Genomic DNA, 21,406 nt, shown 5'->3' on the forward strand with positions numbered 1-21,406 from the left:
GGGTGGGTCCCACAAGTGATGTGGCCTGGTAACATAGCCAGATGAGGTGGGAAAGGTGGTCCTGCTGGCAACTGTTCCCTAAACATGCTATTGTGTCACTGTTATAGAACATATGTGGGTAGCAACAGTCCACACATTCCTGGATCATGTCCAACAGCATGCATAGATATTCTCAATAGTAAAAAACAACAGATATGCAGCAATCACATAGCAAACAGACCACGTGCATATATGGAACCATAGTGGCCCTTAAAATGGCATGCAGGTGGCATTGTCTATAACAGACCAGCAATGCTAGTGTCCACACAGGGAACATGGCTACAAACACATAGCACAAAGTGTGGTACAATATGATATATGTCTCAATGGTAGGTATTCTTAGCCATACCTATTGAGTTGTGTGGTCAGATTATTGTTGCAGATATGGTGGGGGTGAGACAGAGATGTGTATTAAGAACTATGATAACCTTGCTGTATAATTTGCTCAGACCTGTTTCCATCTTTATGTCTTTCAGGCACTATGTCACATGAGAGACTCCCAATTTATACAGCGGATGAGAATTAAGTCATCATCACACAACTGGTGCAGTACTACCAGGTGCTGTTTGGCAGAACAGCCCATGAGCAGCAGGAGTGGACTGCCCTGTGGAATGATCTTGTCCACAGGGTAAATGATGTCTGCTTGCATAACCGCAGTTATTTGCAGGTCCGGCATCATTGCACTGACCTACTTCACAATGCCCATCGGCATGCTGCTGAAGTCAGGGGGCATCATCTCACAGCGGGGGGGGGGGGTCATGCCATCTATCCCCCTGACACATGTTGAGGAGCTCCTTGCCAGCCTCGAGGCTCCTGCCCGCCCACACACACAAGAACAGGCGGAGAGTATAGTGGAGATGGGTGCTACCCACACACTGGCAGAGGAGCATGCAGGTAAGGTCACAAGGCACATCAGTAGACCACTGTTGATTATACATCCACATCTGTACAGGTAGATCATGCATATGTGAGGTGTCATATATATAGTTTGTTGCTGCGTAGTAGTAATAAATAGATGTGCATAAGCTGTAGTATTGTGGGCTTGTACTGTTGATGTAATGAAATGCTGCACCAACCCTGTACCAATGCCACAGCTATGGCTACTGACATCACATCTCTCACACACTTATGTAGGTCCCTCAGGCATACCTCCAAGGCAGCAGCCTGTAGCTGGTCACTATGGTTTTTGTTTAGGTTTGCCAATACACCAGTCATGTTATGGCTCTCCATGCACACATTTAACACACCTACCCATAATGCATGCCGTACTTGTTCACATATTGTTGCTGTTAACTGCACTGCATCACAGTGGTCACTATGATGGTGTATCTGAAGGGTATGTTAGACTCCTGCAATATAACTAACATCCTGTCATTGCAAAATGTGTGCACAGAGATGAATGTAATGGTGGGACAAATGGCCTACAGTAGGGATATGTGTGAAACATCACCCTTATACAGTGCTACAACAGTGTATACACCAGTATTACAATGGCAACTGTTACAGATCTACACTACAGCATATCATAATACTGCAGTCCACAACCCTTGCAACCTGAAATGTGGTCCCAACATGAGCAATGATTGTGTAATATGGAATCGTAGGTTAGGGCAGCAAATATGGGGAATACATACCTTCACAAACACTGGAAGCATATGTCTGCACACACTCCAGATAAAATATAGTGAAAGCAGCTGTTGAGGTACTGACTGCATGCATTTGTCATGGAAATGCACCTTCCAGCAAGTAGACGTCCCCATTGTCACACCAAGTATTAGTCAGCTGTCCAAGACATTTGGCCATCAAATGTGCACACTTACCTGCAACAGAGGCAGCCATGGCTTGCACACATCTTACATGACATGACATGGGCCCCATACCCAACAGGTAACATCCATGAGCTGGACATGTAACCATACCTCATTATTGCATATATCATGGCAAACAGTGCAGACAGTCATGTATGTGGCAAGGATGTATGGGACAGGAATGACACAGGAAACAAACATATGGCCATCCAAGATAGATGATGTCACATGTAGCAAACCAGTCATGCAGGCTACCTAGTAACATGCCACAACACTGAGTGGGTTTGCTGGAATGTCTAGCAAGTACTGGCTGTGCAGTACCCTTGTCAGCAATTGCCTGGACTTTGCAAATGTGTAGCCTATGGGTTAGGGTAATCAGATGTGACAGTTGTACCTCAGGAAACATCAGTCAGGCCTCTCTACACATAGTGTATGCATAACAGAAGAGGTCCCCAAAAAACATGTGTTGCAATGTGTACTGGTGTACCAAGACCATGCTGGAAACCTACAGACAGTATCATGTAAGATACATGTGCTGCACAACCAACGCCTCACCCCACCTCAGGCACACCATCCCCATCTGTACCATGCCTGTGCCAGTGTACACCCATATGTTTGTCATTCATTAGCTTGGACTAGGCTTTTACACATGGTGTTCAGTGTTTGGGACACTGCAAACTGACACATGTGAAGGCCATAGTTGTCAAGCATCTGCAAAAAGGCTGAAGGTGGGGAGCGGGTGTCATCCTGACACAACAGTGCACTGCAGCAGGGATCCAAAGGATGCTACAAATGGCTGTATCTGCACACAGTCAGGGTCAGGAACTGTGGCAGATGTAACCCTGACTCCACAGCAATAGTGACGGCAGTTTGTGAACTCCAAGGGATGTGCACATGAGTTGACCTTGCAATCATGCAGAGTTGGGGGACATGTGTAGGGCAGACTGATTGTATACTGGCAAATGCAGATGGTCCATGCTAGTATATCCCTGCTAGGAATAGTGACTGATGTAGTACACATAACAGCAGGTGCAGCAAACCATCATGATAAGGATGTGCACACATATGCACCCACGAAGTGTATGCATCTCAATCAGCATCAGCACAACAACACATTTGTTTGACAATGCATTTGATTATACAGGACATACATCACATATCAGGCTCATGTAATGTTAATATATGCAGTAATGTGGTCCCATGACATATCAAGGAAGAAGGCATCATATCAATAAGGGTGTGTACACTCCCCATAGCCACGGTAAGGTTTGATGGTTGTCAGTGTAATAGTATTGTATTGGTCATACATTCACCGCTGATGATGACATCTGTAAATCAGACATCAGGCATTCACAAATGACATCTGTCCACATACCATCCCAAGTATGTGTCAGACAAACACATAGGGGCTGTGAGCAGCAGAGCAGACATAACTGACACAGTACTATACATTCAGCAATGGTGTGTACACTTGTGAGGTATGGTGCACAGTACATGCCAGGGTGCTGAACAGGTGCACAGCAATACTGTGTACATGGGTGCAGTGTTTTCCAGGGAAAGGTGCATCACCTACTAACACAGCCCATGCATCACACACATGTATACTGTTGCTAGCATGGATTGACTATAGCTGGGCTGCATGCTGTTGAGTACCATATGTTATGCATGTTGACAGATGGGTAATGGAAGGTCTGTGTGTAATATCTTCGTGCAACCTCATCTATAAGTGTGTTTGTGTGTGTGGGGGGGTATTTTGTCTGTAAGTGCAATCTGGTGGAGTGGAGGGGGGTTAATGCATGTAGGATGTGTGTGTGTATGTGTGTGTGTGTGTGTGTGTGTGTGTGTGTGTGTGTGTGTGTGTGTGTTTGTGTGGGTGTCCATGTATGCACATGTGTGATTGTGGGGTTGTTCATATGTCACTACTTACCTTTGGAATTGTGCAGTACATGGACGTGGACTGACACATGAGACACCAGAAATACTTGTCTGATATGTAATCTCAGGACAGCTGATAGCATAATAAGGTTTGTAGCATGGAACATGCATTGGGAGGGAAACTAGACACCAGGTATACTGTTAAAATTGCAATCAGCAGAAAGGTGAAAGACTACCCACATATGCAGCACTACAGATGCATTGGGGAATTACTAGACAACACCAGTGAGTGTATCCAAATATTACTGTTGTCCACATAATGAGTTGATTGATCAACAGATCTTGCATCTACCGAGCAATAGTTACGTATGGTACTCCAGTGTGTGACATTATTGAGTAACCGTAGTAGCCCCTAACATATGGGGGCCATGCTCATGATGTCCGGACATACCCAGGGTGAACACTGGATGACAGCAGTGAGTCCTTGTAAAACCGACTCCAATCAAGTCAAACAGGTAATGGAGTAACAGGTCATGTTTTGTGATCACTTGTCTAGGCAATTAGAAGAATGATACGTTAATGATTGGTATTAATGAGTGTAAGTTTCCAAGTGTGATGCAGGATGGGGAACTTACGTGAATAAACTTGGGACAGTCTGTAAACTCAGGGACAGGTAGGTATTATGGTGGAATGTCACGGTGTGTGTGTGTGGGTGTGGGTGTGTGTGTTTGTGTGTGTGTGTGTGTGTGTGTGTGTGTGTGTGTGTGTGTGTGTGTGTGTGTGTGTGTGTGTTTGTATGGATGTACTGTTAAGCAATGACGTACAGGTCTTAAAGTGCATTTCTTGTTTTCCCCTCACAGGTGGCAAGGTGGGTCAGGGTCCTTCCTGCATGCAATCTTATGCTGGTGTCCATACAGACCCTAAAAATGTTGATAGGTGTGTTGAGGCACAGGTGGGGTTGTCAGAGGCCGAAACTGCGCCATCATTTGGCATCCCCTGTTATCCACCCCATTCCCGCACACAGTCACAGTACCTATAGATAACCCATCGCTAGTGGCCATAGCAGATGGACAGTTGGCAGTTGGTAGCAGTGCACAGGACAGTGTGGTATCTATGGCTACTGTGTCTGGACACAGCAGCCATGGCTGGATATTCGACAGGGTACCACATAGGCAGATGTACCGGGGTTCTCATGGGAGGGCCGCTATCATGCCCCTGGCAGAAGTGCCACATCTGGTGCCACCAGATGTATGTTTCAGGCTGTCATGGAGCCACAGGGATGTATAGAAAGGTACACCAGATAGGGTCTGAGGCTGCATAGGGCTGCTTTTTCATCTGCAAGTGACAAGATCTGTGATCTTGCAGGTGCCCTCTGTTATTATACAGAGGTCATGGATAGACAGTTGGGTGAGATAGTGGGCCTCATTGACCATGGATTGTCCATGGTAGAGCATGTCTTGGGACTGGTTTGATGGCCATGTGGACGTAGGCCAGCAACACCAACATCTGACAGTTGATGTGGCTGGGCAAGGACACCAAGCCACTCTTGTAGTGGCAGTACCAGCCCCAGCACTGCAGGGGGGCCCTGTCCACCCCACACCACAGTAGGCCACATGCACATGGCCCTGGCCAGTCCCAGGAGGGACCTGGTTCTGGTGGACATATTTCATCATCAGGGGAGAGTAGCATATTGAGGCTTGTAACTGGATGTGCCCGTGGAACCCCTGGCAGGCACAGTTCTCATGTCCGTGGCCAGAGGCGGTGAACTGCACACCCTGCCGGGTATGGTCTGCAGCTGTCCAAGAAACACCTGTATAGGGCAGCCACATGGCAGAACTGTGTGCATGCATACCCACACACAATACAAACACACTTAGGGCAACCCCATACCTACACACACCACATCACCATGGCCATATCAGTAACTTACACCCCTCACTCACACACATGGTGACAAATGTATGGCCCATCCTAGGTGTCTGGCAAACCAACGACACACCTGTGCATATGATGATACCTGTGCCACATCCCTGTCATCCATAACATTGATGCAGGGACAGACTAATATGGTTCTCATGCACACAGTGACTGTACTACAGTGTCCCAATGTACTGCTGTGTAACATGTTGTCAGCAGTAATGTTTAATGCTTACATGTCATGTAGTGTAGCTGTCCAGCTATGATGCATTATAGCTGTTAGTAACACTGAGTGACTGTGGTCTCCATAATGTTATCCATTTGTGTTGTAGGTGTACATGTGTCAGCAGGAGGATGGTCTGCTGTCATATCTCACAAGGGGTATGGCACTGTGGTGACACCATGGCTCTGCCATATCCTGGGTACAGTTGAACACATGTCACAGGTCTGTATAACAGTTACTGCCTATGTCACATGGACAGATGATGACCCCCTGGGAAATGTATATTTAGCAACCTGAAGTAAATCCCTCCACATACACGCACACTCTTACTTGGCAACACTGGGACTAGACCCCTATCTAGGTATGTAGTGCTACTCATGTGTGTGGCTTTAATTGCACACACCACACAACGTTTAGGATGAGGTGTGTTCCAGGTTACATGTTACATTTAGAACAACCCCAGGCATGTACGGTATGGTAATGGGGATGTAATGGTTGTATATGGAAAATACATAGTGTGACATACCATCATGTACACATTAACAAACACATAACAGTCAGACACACATCCGAGAGACCTTGGCCTATCAGTGCTAACTAACTTGTCTGTGTGTCCAATGTGTTACAGGTAGGCTGCACACAGCACATGCATAACTGAGCTGGATAGTGTTATCAGTTACCTGTATGGCTGACGGTGACAGTGGTCAGCATACAGTGGTACATGGTTCATGTACCGGGGGTACCATGGTGTAATGACAGTATACCCAGCACCCAAACCCCACTGTGGATATTGTATGCACTGGAACCCATGATGACATTCTGACTTACCCACCATCACACATTGACCAGGACTGCTATACAACCCCTTGTCCATCCCAAGAGTGCTACTACAAGGATATGCATGTAATGCACATGCTACAGGCATAGTAGGGTGATGCATTGTAATGCCTCTCCTATGGGCAGCAACATCACTATCCCTAATACTGTGTGGCAATGCTTTTTGTAATAGGAGTATGTCGCCTCAGAATGCTGTACCCTACATATATACACACATGCACACATACACACACTTGCCAGAACTCAGTGGGTATCCCATGCCTATCAACCCATTTGTACAATAGTGTTGTGCTGGTACTGCAAGGCTCAGGTAGCCCTTTGGGAGAGGAGTGTAACAAGGTACATGTAATATCCGGTACAGAAGCAGCCACATCTAACTATTGCAATGGATGTTGCGGTGGGTGTGAAGGGCCTCAGGGTATTCCCAACTACAGGTGAACTAACACACAGACACTGATATCCTCAGTAATGCACATGTACATATTTGTCAGTACTGGGGTGCATCGGTGCAGGTGTTCATAGGTGTGTACCAGGCTATTGTCCATGAAGAGATGGAAGTGTAGGGGATGTGTGTACAGTGGTATCATGCCACCTGCCATGTGCCAGCAGGCAATATAGCTTCAGACACCACTGTGGTGACCCTCAGGGTGAGAGTGACATGCATCAGCCAATCCTCTGGGTGCATCCTTCAAACGGCCAGTGAAGTGCTCCGGTTGACATGTGTGCAACATGTATTACATAACATGGTTATTGTCTGTCCTAGAGACCTGTACCTAAGCATGTTCTGTTGACTGTGGTAGTGTAGTGGAGGTATCTGTGGCATGTGGTGTGTACAGAGTGTTGTGTCTTATCTGTGCCAGTTATAACACAGCTGGAAAGACATGTCTGTGTCAGTCAAGCATAGGTTGCCTGTTCGTAGCCAAGCTGGATACCTGACATCTGCACATCTGTACAGGAACTGACAGACATCAGTTTTCCAACTAGCTGTGCAGTAGGATGAATGTGTTGACAGACATATGTCTGACACTGATAGGTATGCCATTACTACATGACGACAGCCCTCACTGGCATGTGCTAAACAGACAGTAGTCTACAGTTAATTTCCACATGTCAGATCATTATCCAGTAGGAAATAGATAATGTGACACAGCTCACACACCAGGAACATGACAGTGAGGACATAGAGTCCATCTATGCATGCAGGGATGTTTGTTGCCAGTACTACAATTAGCAATCTATTCTTGCTTGGAAAAGCACTGCCAACAGTAGTAACGTCATGATAAACTACATGCCAGTGTGACTGCAGATAACCTGGGATACTACCTTTGTATGTAACACATTCACACAGGTCATATATACTCAAGTGTCTCAGACAGGAGATTCACACCCCTTGCTGCTGCAAGGACAGCACATAGACGCATGTTATGTACATGGCATTACATACACCTATTACAGATGTCATTACCTTGCTATGTTATCAGACTGGGATGTGAGCACTGGTTACCAGGGCTGACCCATGCTTAGCAGGTGTCAGCATTGCTGCAATATAACAGCTAAGCAAATTTGCGCACTGGTAAGCAAAGCCTACACGGAGGAGGCACCCGTATGTTTAACCTTACATTAGCACCACTTAGTTTTGCATTTAAAGCTGCTCAAAACTGCCTTAACCACTCTGTATTTAACTGCCCTTGCTCTGCCCAGCAAGAAAATAAACAGCACTTGCAGGTGTTGATCTCAGGACCCTGTACACTATAGTCACAACAGTTAACCACTACGCCATTACAGCTGTGAAGACAGCTGTTGTTTTTCCAATACATCTGTCAGTAGACATATTGAATAGTATTGAACAATTGCTGTGACTTCTACAATTGTATAGTACTTGTTAGTGATATTACTGTCGCATTACATATGTTGTTATATCTAAATATACACATATCAGATACATATGGTGTGATACAGCTGGAATGTATACACGACAGTAATGTTTACACATGACAAAGATATGGATATATACATATACATATATATATATTTATACACATCTGTATAGTGCATCATATATATGGCCATTTATAGATCTCTCTGTATATATATATATATATATATATATATATATATATATATATATGTGTGTGTGTGTGTGTGTGTGTGTTTGTGTGTATGTACATCATATATGTACATATATATATATATGTCGATGTATATGTAGATATCTATAACTATATGTGCATATATATCTATGTATATGTGTAGACATATATAGATGTGTATATGTATGTATGTATCCATATATGTATGTAGATATGTATATGTGTATATATATATATATATATATATATATATATAAAATCTACATATATGTTTACCATATGTCCAGAACACCAGAACATGGAGTGGAGTCATACCTCAGCATCAATAGTCTTAGCCTCTTAGTGCAAGGGGATGTCATGTATGTATAGCAGGTATATATGTAAATTGTTGCTACTGTAACAGGGGTTGTCTTAACAGACATGTTTTGTGTGGGTGGTCACATCTGCTATTGACATGTATGCCATCCGTTACTGACAGACATCCTAAGGACATCATAGTAAAGTACCACTGATAGCACAGTAATGATCCTGTGGAGTACAGCAGAGATATGACCAACATATGTGGACAGTCTGGCACACTCTGGTAAGTCCAGAGGTATACACAGATCCCCTCCTTAGTACGAGACATGTGGACCAGGCCTGACAATGTGGATGTTAACAGCAATGTACATGGGTTTATCATGTAAATACTGGACTACATATTCCCACACAGTTTATGCATTCACACACTCCTGTCTGTCCTGACACATAACTGGTAGTGCAGAGGTCACATGATCACATACTACCCAGTTGTTAGTGACATACATCTGTACTGCATCCCACAGCTTTGTCAGAAATACACACCAGTTATGGTGGCTTGGCAGCAGTACATCTTGCAAATATCTGAATATAACATCACACTGGGTAATTTCACCAAGCTTCTAGGCATGTAACACAGCACTGTCCAAACTACAGGTAGACTTCCACAATACTGGCCTAGATTTTATATGTGGGAATATACATGTACCTGCAAATATAGCAGGCTCTACAGGCATCTCACAGCACAGAGTAACAGACACCAGTGTCAAAGTGCATACCCACAACCAGTTTGAACACAGCCACAGCCACATATGGTACGCAAGCTTAATATTACACTATATGGACTGTCTGACCAACACCATCCTCATATGTGCCACTCACACACTAACCCTACATATACTGAATCATGACACAGTGTGGTCCAATGCCTGTGTATGGTATGGGACACGTGTGTGTTTGGCCCTACAAACATGTGAGCTGATAAGATAACATACACAGGAGCAGCATGTAACATCAGATGGAACTGGACTAAGAACAATGACATCTACCACAGTCTGTACACAGGTCAAGGTACGTAGTCGCAATACACATACTGTCGACAATCACCATAAGTACACATACCCCACTACTGTACACACAACCACAGAATGCCCAGGTTATGTTGTCAGAAATAACCCCTGCTGTACATAACATGTCTAGCAGTCCAGTCTGATATCTGACTGGCTTGTTATCAGGTATGATATCAATACATAGTGGTGTAGAGAACATATGCACCTCTTACTGCATGACATATGTACAAAGGTTGATAGACGTGTGGCTGGAGCCACAAACACTGGGCCAATATTGGCATGTTGCTGTGATACTTTCATACATTTACTGTTGTAACAGGGTTTGTTGTGACATATGTCCTGTGAGGGATATGAAGTCAGTAACTCTCATGGCTGTCACCATGTACTAAGTGCAATCCTCAGACCATGCTTCTGCAGTTCTAAGACAGGTGTAACACAAGAAACATAAGACTCCAAACACTGACCAGTCTGCAGATAACCCTACAGGTGGGTGTTTCCTCAAACACGTAATACTATCATGACAGGTATTAAATCATGTAGACCAGCCATATCCACACAAACCCTGTTAAACCATTACTCCAAATGCAGAAGAGCAACACTTACATTCTGCAGTCATGTTGGGAACATCCCCCTCCTGCTTGTTGGCCTGTCTCCACAGTCTATGTTGTTAGCGGTATATCCCACTGCCATCTGTGATGCTGTTTGCCAAACACCGACATAAAGTCCTGCTCACAGTGAATGAAAAGGGCCAAAACTTGCATGATGTTCCTAGTTATAGGAGTGTGTTTCCATGCAGTTGGCTATGGGAATGTTACCACAACTGTCCCACATGCAATCAGCTAGTGGGGGACTGCAATTCATGCAGAGGCCATCAGCTGATTATGAGCATCCCTTACAAAACACAAGCTGCTGCCTAAGCAAAGCAGGTGCACTTCTCCAGATCCACCAGAGAGGGAGTGAGAGAGACAGGCAGAGACAAAGTAAGACAGGGAGGGGGTGGGAGAGAAAAACCTAAGCATGTTTGTGTTATACACTTACCAGTATGGGATTTTAAACCCCCCCCTGATTATGTATTGCTATCACATGTCGGTGGTGCAGCGGTTAGCATTGTTGCCTCACAGCAAGAGGTTCTCCGGTTTGATTCCCGGCTGGGGTGCCTTTTGTGTGGAGTCTTCATGTCCTCCCTGTGGTCATGTGGGTTTTCTCTGGGTGCTCTGGTTTCCTCCCACATCCCAAAGACATGCTGTAGGTGGATTGGACACTCTAAATTGGCCCTAGGTGTGAGTGCATGCATGTGTGTGCCTTCCGTGGAAGGTTGGGCGCCAGGCTGGCAACTCGACACTGTAAAACTCCACTGCCAATCATGAGCAGACAGGTGATCCGCTGTGGTGACCCCTAACCGGGAAAAGCCGAAAGAAGAAGAAGATCACATGTCTATGCAGTTATTGCATGCACCACAGAGCTTAGATGTTGGGGAACTGTCCAAAGGTATATTCGATGGTGAGTGACATCTGCAACAGTGATAAAGGAGGGATAAGGTAGGTGTAGTACACATGCCTGTCCACATGAACAAGTGTCAAGGTCAACACAGCCACACTCTCTCAGGGACTCACACACATTATCACAGTTGGCAAGGTCAGGATTAGACTTCCTAACTAGCTAGTTTGCCACAATACAGTAAAACGCAGGTATCACATGCAGCACAGGGGTTATCAGGATGATATATGGGCAAAGGGTATGCCAGGGATTCTGACATCAGAAGCATGCTTCAGTAGGACAGTGGGAGGTGTAATGAGTATGAATGGCATCCAAATCATTATACTCTCCACACACACACACACACACACACACACACACACACACACACACACACACACACACACACACACACACGTTGCCAGTACTGACATGCATGGGTTAATTGCTTCACAGGTGTGTAGTAGTTGACTGTGCCAGAAGGCTGTACAAGGTTAGGTAAAGGGTATACCTTGGCATCAGACCACATGACAATGGTCTGCTGTGTGGCTAATGGGTATTGTGTCTGGATTGGCCCACATAGCTGGGTATTGTATTCACCATCCAGTCATCTGGGTTACTATTGTGGGTGGCCAGTGCTGTGCAATGCTTGCCATGTATGTGTTCTATAGTCCATGACATGGATGGTGTCTGGGATGTGGACACACCCCACATGCATGTTCTGTGACACGTGGAAGTGTACCTGGGGTGTCTAGAGCATGTTGTGTACACAGAATGTTATCATCAGATTTGCCATTCCTGGCCTCATGTGGTGAGAACTGGCAATGGACACCATCTTGACCCTGCACCTACATCGACAGCATGATACAGGTATTCCCTGGTGACAGTGGCATCTGTCTATACAGGGCATGTGTATAAGGCATGGTATGTCTTTTGTGGGTTACATTTGCTGGTTCTACATTTGTTACAGGTGTCCAGTGGGGAACATAGTGAAGGAGCACAGTATGCAATTATGTGCCTATTGTAGAGATGGGACAGGGTGCCATGCCCTCTGTAGTCCCCTGCAATCACACCATGGTTACTATATGTGGGCAATATGCAGGGAACTACCAACATAGTGGTTGTTGCCTAGTCGAGTGTGTTTGTGTATGAGACATGGGTTGAGAGTTTTCTCTGGGTAATACAAGGGTTGCCTATATTGTTCACCAGGCCTTGATGTCACATATAGGGGTATGGATTGTCTACCCCAGCCTCTCTGCTGTTTGACATCTGTTATCTTTGTAAGGTGGACATTGTGACATGGTGGACATTGTGACATATAATAGGCCCACTATATAAAAAATTTGCAAAACCTGCTCCACAATGAGTCCAGTTGTTACACACTCACAGGATATGAATGACAAACACACCAAGTCTCACAGTTGCCATGCCTGGGATTAGAACACCTACCTAACTAGTACATCACACTACAGCATGACGCAGGTATAGCACATGCCATGATGACTACTGGGCTACAAATTCCCCAAAAAGTGAATAACATCAGCAGATTTGCCAAAGTAGGGCAATGGAGGTTGTAGTCTCACAGTTGCCATGCCTAGGATTAGAACTTCTCCCTAATTAATACATCACACTACAGCATTATGCAAATACAGCACTCACCATGGAGACTACAGGATTATGTCTTCCCCAAAGGTGTATTTCAAAGTGAATGACATCAGCAGGCTTGCCAAAGTAGGGCAATGGAGGTTATAGTGACTGTGAATGGCCTCAAAAGCATTACTCCCTACACAGACAAACAAACAAACACACAAACTTCTACACTTGCCATGTTTGGGAATAGAACATCTACCTAACTAGGTATATCATAGCAGTACGCAGTTATAGGATGCGCCATGAGGATTACTGGGCTACTCTCTCCCCAAAGGTGTATTTCAAAGTGAATGACATCAGCAGGTGTGCCAAAGTAGAGCAATGGAAGTTGTACTGACTGTGAATGGCCTCAAAATCATTGCTTTTCAAACTTCTACACTTGCCATGTTTGGGAATAGATCACCTACCTGATTAGTATATCACACTACAGCATTACACAGTTATAGGACTCGCCAAGGGGACTACTGGGCTACTTCCTCCCCAAAGGTGTATTTCAAATTGAATGACATCAGCAGGCTTGCCAAAGTAGGGCAATGGAGGTTGTAGTGACTGTGAGGTTTGACTGTGAATGGCCTCAAAAGCATTGTCCTACACAGACAAACAAACACGTTTATACATGCCATGTCTGGGAATAGAACTCCTACTTAACTGGTATACCCCACTACAGCATTACGCAGTTATAGGATGCACCACAGTGTTTATTGAGTTCCTTTTTCCCCAAAGGTGTATTTCAAAGTGAATGACATCAGCAGGCTTGCCAAAATAAGGCAATGGAGATTGTAGTGACTGTGAATGGCCTCAAAAGCATTTCCCCTACTCAGAAAACAAGCACACACACTTTTACACTTGACATGTCTGGGAATAGAACTCCTACCTAACTAGTGTATCATACTACAACATTATGTAGTGATAGGACACACCACGGAGATTACAGGGCTATTCTTTCCCCAAAGGTGTATTTCAAAGTGAATGACATCAGCAGGCTTGCCAAAGTAGGGCAATGTAGGTTGTAGTGACTGTGAATGGCCTCAAAAGCATTGCTCCCTAAACAGATAAACAAACACACACTTTTACACTTACCATGTCTGTGAATAGAACTTCTACAGCATTACACAATTATAGGACATGCCATGGAGTTTACTGGGCTACTTCTTCCCCAAAGGTGTATTTCAAAGTGAATGACATCAGCAACCTTGCCAAGGCTGGGCAATGGAAAGTGTAGTTCATAGGTTCATAGATAGATACTAGGCTATCAGCCCTAGGGCCTATACATGCCTAGACATTACCATTCCCTGGCTATGTCTTCTCACAATATTTACTTCCCTGGACCCCTGTCTAGCAGGGCAGCTGACATGATTCCCGTGGTCAATTTCCTATCTCCCATCCAATCATCCAGGTTCCTTATGAAGAGGGCCAAAGAGGCACTCTGTTGACATGTATGGGCAGTCTATTCCAGAGTCTGTGGAGTCTCTGGGTCAGGAACACATCCCTCCAGCATGTATTGTTCATTGTGATGACAAGATTTGGATCCCTGGAGCATGTGGCTGTGAGGGTTTGGGATTCTTTAAGTGTAGCATGTTCAACAGCTGTGGGTTTAACATGGCATGGTATGTTAAGCAGAGATCACCTCTGAGAACACAATACATGGCAGAGTATAGCTGGATGACTTTCAGATGGTCAGCATAGGGCATCTGCCTTAGGCCTGTGATTCATTTTGCGAGGTATGTATGTAGCCCCTGTAGTTGTTGCAGATGTCTTGTGAGGTACATACGTAATGGGCCATTGTAATCTGTACTAGGTCTACTGAGAGATGACTACAGTGGGACAATGGAATCCTTTTCCTGGATGTAAAGCCATTAGTGGGAGGTGTGGCACATAGGTGGGTTTCCTGACTGCTGTGGCGATGTGGTTATCAAAGGTGAGACCACTGTCCACCTCTGTCCCTAAGTCTGTTATCCCTCTTTAGGTGTTTAGTGTACTGTCACCTATGTGGTACTTCACAGGTACATGTCCCTTCCCAAAGGGGATAACTATATATTTCTTGGCATTGATCTTGAAGCCATGGGTCAGGCACCAAGCATGTCTTTCTATAAGGCCCTTTTGTAGAATATCCACATCATGTGGGCATTCAGTATTGGCTCCCAGTGTGCAGTCATCTGTGACGTTTGTTTTCCAGAGTCCCTTACTGTTGGACTGTACTTCAGAGCAGTAGATGCCAAACAAGAGCGGTGCCAGGACTGAACCCTAAGGTACTCTAACTGTCACTTGTCTGGGGCTGTGGTTGGTGTCACCTACATTTACAGTGTGGGTTCTGACAGTACAGCAGTTGGCAGCCGATCGGGTGACAGGGATTAATAGCCAGCTTGATACATTTATCTATGATTCCAGACTGGGGGATGGTGTCAAAGGTCTTAGTGAGGTAAGGATAGGCTCATTCACAGCTCTAGAGATGGATTCACAGTTGTCATTCAGGTTGAGGTGACATGATCAGCCCTTCACAAACCCAACTTGCTTAGGGTCCAGTGTCTGTAGGTTGCCAATGTCTTTGTTTTAATTTCCATGATAATACATTCCATAGCCTTGCAGATCAGGCATGTCATGCTGCTGGGGCTGTAGTTCCCAGGATCCAAGGTGGATCCCCCCTTGTGGACTGGGATAACTGTAGCTGTGCACCACACAGGGGTCATGAAGCCTGAGGTGTGGCTATGATTAGACATGGCATGTAGGTGAGGTGCCAGTTCAGTTTGTAGCTCATGTAGTACACAGCCCAGGATGTTGACTGGTCCCATGGCTGCTGTTGTCATAGCTCTGGAGAGTGTGGTTTTTACCTATGTGGCCATTATTACCAGAATCTGGCAATCTTTACATGTTGAGATGGGCCCTTTGGGGGTTGGGAGGGGTGCAGTTGGCACTGAATTGATCTGCCAGGATATTGGCAATATCCCTGGGAGCAGTATATTCAATACCATCCTGTTATAGTTCAGAGAAGTTCTGAGCATTGCCATTTAGATTCCTCACATAGCTATGGAACGGCTTGCAGTTGTCTTTGACATCTTTGGCTATATTATGTTCATAACTAGCTTTGGTGAATGTTATGAGGGATCTCTTACTATAGCTGGTAATGGAATATTTTGCATCCTGGAAATTCCTCTGTTTCTGCAACAGTTTCCTCATTTTGTTGTACAGTATGTTTATGGCAGGGGGCCACCACATTAACTTCCTTTTCTTGGTGGGAAACATCTTAGTTCCATATTTGATGGCACAATTAATGCACGAGTGGATGTGCTCATACAGTGCCTTCATGTATGATTCAGCAGTTGTCCTTTCAGTTCTCATCTGCATGGGTGTCATGACGTTCGTCGCATCTGACATGTGTAGCATGACATTGGCTTTGGAGATGTGTGTTGTGGAAGTTTCCTTACTGGGGTGTGGGGGAGGGATGTTGATGTTAATTGTGATTAGCTCATGGGCAGACCTGATCACCGACGGGGTGACCATAGGTATGGAGTATTGATTTCCCATGTTGGTAATGACCAGGTCTAGGATACTTGAGCCCCTGGTGAGACTATGGGTTACTTGATCCAGGGCATTAGGAATTATGACTTTCAAGAACCATTGGGCACACGTGTTGGTACACAAGTAGTTTTCCCAGTTAATGGCAGGGTAGTGTAAGTCACCCAGTATTAGGGTGTTTGTTTGTATCATAATATTTCACAGTATGTTTCAAAAGCTGTAATGGGTATCATGGGGCATGGTGGGGTATCTGTAGCAAGCTATACAATTTGGAATGCAGTCTAACCTACTGTTAGTTGCACCGGGGGTATTTCAGACACATTCTGTTGGGCAAGTAGCCTGGTGGTGTGAATATCCTTGGTAAATATGGACACTCCTCCACCTTTATTGTTTTGGTCCTGGTTTGGTGGTCAACAGGTGTGGTGAGAGCTGTACCTGGTATTGCAGAGGTGCTCTCTGAAGCCTTGGATCAGGTTTCTGTTACTGCAAAGTTATTGATGTTCTCCACTTTTAGGTGTGCATAGTGACTGTGAATGGCCAAAAAAAAATTGATCCCTACACACACGCATACAGTTGCCATGTCTGGGAATAGAACTTCTACCTATGTATTATATCACACTACAGCATTACACAGTTAGAGCAGGTGCCACAGAGCTTACTGGGCTACTTTTCCCCCCAAAGGTGTATTTCAAAGTGAATGACATCAGCAGCCCTGTCAAAGTAGGGCACTGGATGCTATAGTGACTGTGAATGGCCTCAAAAGCATCAATCCCTACACAGACAAACAAACACACACACTTTTCCACTTGCCATGTCTGGGAACAGAACTCTTCCCTAACTAGCATATTACATGACAATATTACACATGTATAGGATGTGCCACAGAGCTTACTAAGCTACTTGTTTCCCAAATGTGTATTTCAAAGTGAATGACATCAGCAGGCTTGCCAAAGGAGGGAAATGGAAGTTGTAGTGACAGTGAATGTGCTAAAAAGCATTGATCCTTACACAGACACAAACCTTTACACTTGCCATGTCCAGAATTAGAACTCCTAGCTAACTAGGATAGCACACTACAGCATTACACAGTTATAGCACATGCCACAGAGATTACTGGGCTACTGTTTCCCCAGAGGTGTATTTCAAAGTGGATGACATCAGCAGCTCTGCCAAAGTAGATCATATGAAATTGTAGTGAGTGTGACTGGCCTAAAAAGCATCAATCCCTATACAGACAAACAGTTGCCACATCTGGGATTAGAACTCCTACCTAGCTTATACATCACACTACAGCATTACACAGTTATAAGACACACCACGGAGATTATGGGTATACTACTTCCCCAAAGGTGTATTTCAAGGTGAAGACATCAGCAGGCTTGCCATAGTAGGGCAATGGGGAGTGCAGTATGTGTGCATGGGCCACAACCCATTCATCTAGAGGCAGACACACAACACTCAGGCACACACAGGTTTATATTCCACATGTACGTGTATACAACTGCTAGATGACTACTGACTTGTACAGTCATGTTATACAGTTAGCACAAGCACCACAGTCACTATAGTGCTAAGGGATACCAGAGGCAAATGTCTATGGAGATTGACATTTGCACATCATGTGGTTTTAGAGAATTGGATGTGTGCTGGATGGGACAGGCCTCATGATGGGAGGCTCTTTGTCACTGTCACTCTCTTCCACATATCTATGTATGTGTATTTTTGGCCTATTATAGTCTGTTGCCCTTGGATATATGTGTGTATTCCTATCCAATGTGTGTGCAAAGCATGACTGGTGTGCACCGAGGAGTGTATGCACTAACATCTGCGACTGTCAGATATGTATGGTCCACTGTTGTTGTCAGACATGGGCTTCATGTGGGAGCATGCCCAGTATGACCGTTTGTATTGAATGTGTGAATCCATTCCAGGTAGATTGTACTCCAGTGCAGACTTTTGTGTTCTACACCTACAGCTAGCAACCTGTTTCTGCAGGATATCTGTAGATTGGTTGACAATATAGGGTCAAAATGGGCAAAGGATAGTGGGTTACTGTAGATAATTATGTCTGTGCTGCTTCTGCTGCATGGTGTTGGTGTTAGCAGAGATATTTAGACATATGTACTGTTTTACACTGTGATGTTTATGTCATCAAGTACTGTCAGGTATACATATTTGCTTGCAGTGATGTCCTGGGGAGCACAGGGTGAATGCAGCTGTGTCCAGTATTTTGGTCTGCAGCCTACATATTCTTGCACAGTCATGCCATTCTGGAGGCAAAGCTGCAGACACTTGCAGCTGGGTCTGTGTAAATGGCTCAGCACCTTGGTACAGTGGTGGCTGAGGATCCCATGCTTGTACATCCATCGACATGACAGTATGGCCATATCCTGCTGCGGCCATACCTCACAGCTGTACAGATTCACATAGGTTACCCAGAGGCAGGGCTCATAATTCTAGACATTACCCCTTCACATTGTGGTTTACAAGCAGGTTTTTAGCCCCCCATTCCTGTGTTTGCAGCCAGGAATAGTATGTGCACATGGCTGAGTTTCAGATTTCACACACTCCATGCTGCCCATGCTCCTACCCCCCCCTATTATTCTATCCTCTTCCAAACATTATGCAAACATTATCTGATATGTTCCCTATATTTATCACCTCATCCCAGCAGTAATTTGGTGTTGGTCCACAGTTCATGCAGTAGGACATGGTGGACATGTTACTGAGATTTGTCCACATGGCCTTACATTTGGGTTCTGTGGACTGTGTTATGTTGTTATTTGGGAGCCCATGACATAACATACATTGGCAGTACGGGTGAAACACAGATCATTGCATTCTATCACTCCTACAGTCCCAGACTGTAATACACTATATTCCCCTGGGGTGACAGGGTAGGTGTGCAAGGTATTCATGCCAATACTTTCTGTCATATTGATCTAGTGGTGTGGATGCTGGCAGGGTGCTGCTTACAGCTATGGATACACCTTCATGGGACACCTGTTCTGCATGCTGCATTCTTTAGCTATTGCCATGCAGAGGTGGGGGGTCATATTGTACTTATTCCCAACAGCAGGGATATGACCAGAGAGGTACCTGTGGGTGGTGGTGGGGTGAGCTGGGTGCATGTGTGCTATGGACACTACTTGCATCTGACTCACCGATATGCATGGGGCATTCCACTTATGCTGGCTTGTGCAGGAACATCAGCTGTTTCTCAGTACTTCATACCTATGACCTTTGTGGTCTGTCAGTGTTTGGCCAGACAACATCTGTATTCCCTACTACAAGCCCAAATAATGTGCTGCTAACCTGTATGCACAATTCCAAGGGTGTGTCCATTTGACAGTTACATATTATACACTGTCTGTCTGGGGTACTTCCCCCTGTGTACTGCTTGTATGTCTGGGCCCACATTCATGCCATGTCCATCTTTCAGATGGTGACACATATTACTGTCAAACATTTACTCTGGCTTACTGCTGGAAGGTGTTTTGCTGGGAAGCATTGTTTTTGGCACTGCAGTTGTGAGAACTTGGCCCTGTCATCAGCAGTATTGGCCAATGGCCACCAGGACAAACCTCACCATGCATACATACTGACCACTCTCACACAATATACAACACACACCAACCTAACAGACACAGCCCTGCATATTGTACACATGCTACAATCTATCTTGCTACCTTGGCCAGCTCAGGTAATCTGTGCGCCACAGTTATTATACCTACACATACATATTACTACATTTCTACATAGGATTGGGGGGCACACCTGACTGTTACTACATTTCTATGTAGGATTGGGGGGCACACCTGACTGTTACTACATTTCTACATAGGATTGGGGGGGCACACCTGACTGTTACTACATTTCTACATAGGATTGGGGGGCACACCTGACTGTTAATACATTTCTACATAGGATTGGGGGGGCACACCTGACTGTTACTACATTTCTACATAGGATTGGGGGCACACCTGACTGTTACTACATTTCTACATAGGATTGGGGGGGGCACACCTGACTGTTACTACATTTCTACATAGGATTGGGGGGGGGGCACACCTGACTGTTACTACATTTCTACATAGGACTTGGGGGGCACACCTGACTGTTACTACATTTCTACATAGGACTGGGGGGCACACCTGACTGTTACCATATTTCTACATAGGATTGGGGAGCACACCTGACACTTGTACACATTTGCTATGACTGTACTAGTATTTCAGGTACTGCATTTCATTCTGTATTCTGACCTATCATACTGACTAGAGGCATATCAGTGTACTACAGGTCTTAGGTTTGATTGACCTACATTTCAGTTTCTGACTTCTTACCCTTCAGAACTAACATCCCACTGCCTGACCTGTTGTAGTCTGTCTGTCTGTGTAGATCTGGGGGCAATGTTCTCCATAGCCATCAATCAGTGGCCTTAGCACAGCCTTTGTTTGTGTTTGTCTACACCTGCCCTGCTGGCTGAGACTATTGTTGGGTATGTGAGCCACCCTCACTGACGTGTGTGTCCTATGGACACACATGTGGCCCAGCACGTTTCCTGTGGTGAGTTTTGTCACCTTGTCTAGTACTGACTACTATGGTGAC

Source organism: Protopterus annectens, chromosome 4.part1, assembly GCF_019279795.1.
Source record: "Protopterus annectens isolate FY-2018-M chromosome 4.part1, PAN1.0, whole genome shotgun sequence".
Classification (NCBI taxonomy): domain Eukaryota; kingdom Metazoa; phylum Chordata; order Ceratodontiformes; family Protopteridae; genus Protopterus; species Protopterus annectens.